The sequence below is a fragment of the Penaeus monodon genome, chromosome 42 (genome assembly GCF_015228065.2).
Source record: "Penaeus monodon isolate SGIC_2016 chromosome 42, NSTDA_Pmon_1, whole genome shotgun sequence".
NCBI classification, from domain to species: Eukaryota; Metazoa; Arthropoda; class Malacostraca; order Decapoda; family Penaeidae; genus Penaeus; species Penaeus monodon.
In genome coordinates this window covers 8,161,761-8,167,552 of record NC_051427.1, presented here as the reverse complement: position 1 = coordinate 8,167,552, position 5,792 = coordinate 8,161,761, and the positions used below count along the sequence as shown (strand labels likewise).

Here is a 5,792-nt window from a genome sequence, read left to right as displayed (position 1 = left end):
CAGCGACCCACAAACGGATTGTAATCTATACTTTGAAGAGAAATTTTCCAGATAGAAAATCTTGCCTTAAATTGCTGCATATACAACTACTCATGAATGTACAAAGACATCATCCCTTTGGAGGTGCATGATAATACAGATGTATGCTAGACAATCCTTCCCGGCAAATTATTGAATGTTCCCTGTCCATTCGTAAGAAATTATTTCATGTTGTAGGGAAGAGATTACTAGGTTTTGTCTAATATCGCCTCAATTTAGTCAAGCCGATTTCAGGAAAATAAAAAAATGGCAACTCAACCTGGGCTCAGGAGGTCTCCGATTCGCCAAGATGCTTTTGAGTTAAGTAACAATGAGGTAATGAGGGCAGCAAATATTTAAAAAGTAATGGATATATTGCATTAAAAAAATCAAATTTCAAACATATACAAAGAAAAGTATCAAGATCGATTTGATCGAAATAAGAAAAGCTCCTAGAGGGTTCAGGTTGAGTTGCCAGTTAATCCATTCCTGTAATTTAACATGATCTTTTTTTCGTTTTACTTGACATCCCTTCCTCCTCACCTTTAGTTTTCTCTTCCTTCTTTGGTTTCCTCTTCGCTAGAAGAAAAACAGAGGTAAATGTGCCTCTCTCTTATATACCTACGTATCATAGAGACCTTAAAAGACTGTTTTGTGTTGCATATAATGTAGAGCCGCTCTCCGGTCTTTTCAGTTGTTGGGAGATGGAGAGGTATTAATCGTAGATATCATTATATTATTTATTATTATTATTATTATTTATTTATTTTTTATTATTATTATTTGTTGTTGTGTTGTTGTTGTTGATGTTATTATTGGGCTTGGCTGTTAAAGATCTGTAAATGAGTAGACGTCACAGTTTCAGTAAAGGTTGGAAAGCAGTGGTATACGGGAACAATATTCTCTGCTTCGAGATCTATTTGTCAGTTTTTACTTCATTATTCTTTCATATTTATTCAATATCTTTAAAATTCTATGACCAATATTCCCTATTCCCAATATTCCCAAACTCGCATCTGTGGCAGACAATTGCCCCCGGCGAGATATTCGCACAGTTCTGGGTGACTTCAATGCGGTATCCGGCTGTGACTGAGCTGGCTATGAGATGTCTGTCGGCCCCCATGGCTCGGGAGCTGATCCCAGCAGCGAGAATAGCCTCCTTCTCCAGGAATTTGCTAGGTCCCAGAAAATGAGGATCTGGCTTTTGGTACCAGCGCTCCAACCGCATCGCTGAAAAATGGTACAGCGATACGGGTACAGTGGCCAAGGAGATCGACCCCATTCTTGTTAGCACGCGATGGAGGATCCTCAGAACGCAGGGTTTACCGGAGTGCCGAGTTCTGTGGCACCGACAATAGGCTGGTTGTGGCTACCCTGCAGGTCCACTTCAAAACTCCCTGTCCCTCCAGTGGCCACCCTAAGGTGTTTCACCTAGACAGACTAAGGGAGGAGGAGTGTGCCCGCGGGTTCACTATAGCAGTCTCTGACTGATTCACAGAACTCGACAATCTGACGGACCCAGTTACTCTGAGGGAGCTCTTCAAGCGCATAACACTCGAAGCAGCTCAGGAGTCCATTGGCGTACGCCTGGAGACATTAGAGGCCACTGAAGCGTGTTGCAAGGCTCGGCTGAATGGGAATCAAGTCTTGCGTCGTTCCATGGTGCGTAGGGCTTGGACACTGCTGAGAAGGGACAAGGAACAATTCATCAGGAATCTTGCTGAGGAGGTTGAAGGCCATTTCTTGGTAAATGACCTTCGCCCTGCCTACCAAGCCCTGAGAAAACTGAACTCTAAGCCCACCTCACAGATGACTGCAGTCCGATCAGTGGATGGACGGATCATCTCAGATCATGCTGGGGTTTGTGAACGTTGGGCTGAGTATTTTAAACAGTTGTACCAGGTAGACCCTCCAACAGTTAGTATGGATGCAAGCGATGGTCTCGACGACTCCAGTGTCTTGGAGTCTCGCCCTGATGCCTTTTGTAACAAGTCCCTTCGCTGGATCATGGGGTACAGTTGGCAGGACCGCGTGTCCCAACCGGCGGTTACACCGTGAGACTGGCATGGGACCTGTTACTTGCATAATCCAGGATCGCCAACTCAGGCTATATGGCCACCTAGCTCGTCTCCCTGTGGAGACCCTGCCCACCAGGTTGTCTCTCTGCGAGGAACAACCCTGGGTGGAGGAGACCTGTGGGAAGACCCAGGAGATCATGGCTTGGGCAGCTCGACGAGACCTGTCGTGAGGAATTAGAGATAGGCCGTGGGCCTGCCTGGAGACTCGCCTCGAGGTATCCTAGTGGCTGGAAGCGATGGGTGGATGCGTCGACGTTAGCCCCTTGATGATGATGATGAATATTCCCTATTTTGAGATCTATTCCTTTTTTTGTACTTTTTATACTTCTTGGTTTATTCATTTTATTCTAAGGACAATATTCCGTGCTTTGAGATCTATTTTTTTTTCATTTGTACTTTGTTATTTTTTAAACTGAATTCCAAGGACAATATTCCTTGCGATGAGATATTTTCCTTTATACTTTTATTGTTCACCCATTATTTATTTTAATTCTAAGGACAATATTCCATACTTTGAAACCTTGTCCTTAATTTTTCACTTCTTGTATACTTCATTCTTTATTCAGTATTTGTACTAATGACCTGATTTGAGATTTATTTTATTTTTTGTACTTTATATCTATTCCACAATGTTTATTTCCCAGATGTAGGCGAAAGCTGTAAATATGACACGGGACTGCGGACTTCGACGAATCTGCGTGGGCGGAGTGTGCCAAGAGCGGCCGTTTTTCCCCAAACTGAAATCTTCCAAGAATATTTTGCGGGATATGATTATTACGCTTACTACGATTATGGCTATGAGTACATGATTATTACGATTACTACGATTTTGACTACGAGTACTATGATTTTTACAAAAGAAAAAAACTTTTGATTACGTGTCTTACATGCTTTTCTACCACGTTAGGGACTATTACCTTCAGGAGAGTGCAGGGAATAGTCGTTCTATGGGGAAAAAAAGCTGGAGATTTCAGTAAACTTAAAAAAAACAGTGTTAAGAGACACGGTGTTAAGAAATCGAAAAAAAGATGTTGCAAGAAATGCAAGATGTCTTTTTACCCCGTGAAACGGGTGAGTCTCTCTCTTTCTCCATTTCTCCACCTCCCACCCCCTTCTCTCTCTCTTTCTCTTCTCTCTCTTCTCTTCTCTTCCTTTTCTTTTCTTCTCCCCCTCTCCTCTTCTCTTTTCCCTTTTTCCCTCCTCCCTATCCCTTTCCTCCTTTCGATGTATCCCACCCTTTCCCTTCCTTCCTCACTACGGGCTCTCCTTCCTTCCATCCGTCCTATCCTCCTTCTCCTTCCCCCTTCCCTCCCCTTCCTCCCTCCCTCCTCCGTCCTGTCTCTCTTCCCCCCCTCCTTCATTCTTATCCCCTTCTCCCTCCCTCCTTCCCCTTCCTTTCTTATTTCTATTCCCTCCCCTCTCCGTTCCTCAGTTCTCCCCTCCCTCCATCCTCCCTCCCCCCCCTCCCTCCCCTCCCTCTCCTTTCTTCCTTCCTTCATCTCCATTCACCCTTCACCCTCCCTCCCCCTTTTCCCCAGACTCGCCCGACCACCATCCCCTTTGCAGGTTGCTGTTTGTTCAGCGAATTTTACCTGCAGTGGTTTTCCTACTCTCTGCGTTCCCGGGTACTTCGTGTGCGATGCCGATGCTGACTGTATGTGGCGAAGATGACGCTCCCGAGCTGTCAGACCGTTGGGGAAATTATTTTTATTATTATTATTTTATGAATTCATTGGGAAACCTAAAAGAGTTTTTTTGGGGTACAGAACGATAAGAAGCAGGAAATACAGAAACCTTTAAAACAGGTGTTTGTGGCGACGGAATTTCCGCTGCGCCTGGGGGGCAATGCATCGACGCCTGGGATGAGTGCGACGGCTTCAAGGACTCCCTCGACGGATCCAAACGAGCACTGCCAAACCCACACGGACTGCCCTGCTGGCCGCCCTCACCTCTGCTCCTCGGGGAATGCATCGGCTTCCGCCCCGTATGTGACGGGATTTCCGACTGCTACAGCTCAGAGGACGAGCTTCCCTGCGAGTGCATTGGGTTCAGGTGTTCTTCTGGAGAATGTCTTTCCGCCACGATGGAGTGCGACGGCAAAGCCGACTGCTTCGATGGATCCGACGAACTGTGCGGCCTTCCCGGCGGGGCCCGTGCCCGGACGCGCGGCCCGTGTCTTGGGGCGACGGAAGCTGCATTGCCGAATCCAGTTTTTGCGATTCGATCGCTAACTGTGCCGATGGATCGGACAAAAGACGCCGAGGTCTGTTTGCCGGGAGAGTGCTTCCGCTGCGCCTCCGGGCAGTGCATCCATCCGGAGTACCGATGGATGGCCTCGACGACGCAAGGACGGCTCGGATAAAAAACGACTGCGCATCCTTCTCTTGCAGCGTTTGCTTCATTCAAATGCGCGTCGACGGGCGAGTGCCTGGGCGGGGGGGTCGTTTGCGACGGAAGAGAGGACTGTCGAGATGGAAGCGACGAAGCTGGCTGTGCCGAGGCTACCGGTCCGCAAAAACAGCATTTTAAGTGCTCGTCAGGAGAATGCGTCAGCTATGCACAACTCTGCGACGGCGTGTACAACTGCAAGGACCGGAGCGACGAGAGAAAGTGTCAAAATAACATCTGCCCTCCTTTCAGCAGGTTCAAGTGTACTTCAGGACAGTGCATAAGGTTCTCTGACGCTCGTTTTTGAGGGCGCCATCGACTGCATTGACCGCAGCGACGAAGTGAACTCCCAGACACTTGCTCCCCTGATGAGTTTGAGTGCGCTGCAGGGGGTTGCATAAGCAGGACTCACGTGTGCAACGGCCGAGAGAATGTCGAGACGGAGCGACGAGGAACGAGTGCGACTTGTCGTGCCGTGTCCGGAAGACGGGTTTCCGATGTAAGGAGTCTGGAGAGTGCGTCCACGAGAATATTGTCTGCGACGGCGACTTCGACTGCGCAGACGGAAGCGACGAGACCGGCTGTCAAGAAACTACGTGTCCAGAAGATAGACCTTTTTACTGCGTTCAGGAGAATGTGTTTCCCGGAATTTTATGCGTGCGATGGATCTTCGACTGCAAAGACGGTAGCGATGAAGGCAACTGCAAGGAGTCCAGGTTTGCGATCGTCTTGAAATACTATGTAAGAGCGGCCCGTGTATTCGACTTATGGCGTCGCTGCGACGGCGTCAGGGATGCCGGACGGGGACGACGAAGAGGACTGCCAGAACTTCGCGTGCGCCGCCTTCCGCCCCTTCCACTGCGGGTGGGCGAGTGCCGACGCCCCCACTACCGATGCGATGGTTTCTACCAGTGCCAGGACGGGAGCGACGAGGCGGGCTGCCCACCTTCACCTGCCCGGACCTCCGACCCTTCAAGTGCGCCAACGGAACCGCATCACGATCTACCAAGTGGCAACGGTCTCGATGACTGCGGCGACGGCAGCGACGAACTCGGCTGCCAAGACTTTCAGTGCCCGGCCCAGACGTTCCAGTGCCCGGAGCGGAAAATGCAATACCGACGTATTACGTGTGTGACGAATACCCTGACTGTGACGCCCGGGGACGATGAACAGAAATGCGAGGACCCGGAGCGGGGGCGCAGATAGGCGGGGCAAAAGCAACGGGATAATGATAATGGCTGTGTTACATGAGTAGTTTAGTCTTATTTTCAAGGAGATAAAAATTAAAATATATATATCAAAGATAGA

General features: G+C 48.7%; 1 pseudogene; it reads left to right on the top strand.

Moving 5' to 3' along the window:
• Positions 1-2,983: 2,983 nt before the first annotated feature.
• LOC119599117 lies at positions 2,984-5,735 on the top strand (annotated as a pseudogene).
• Positions 5,736-5,792: the final 57 nt, after the last annotated feature.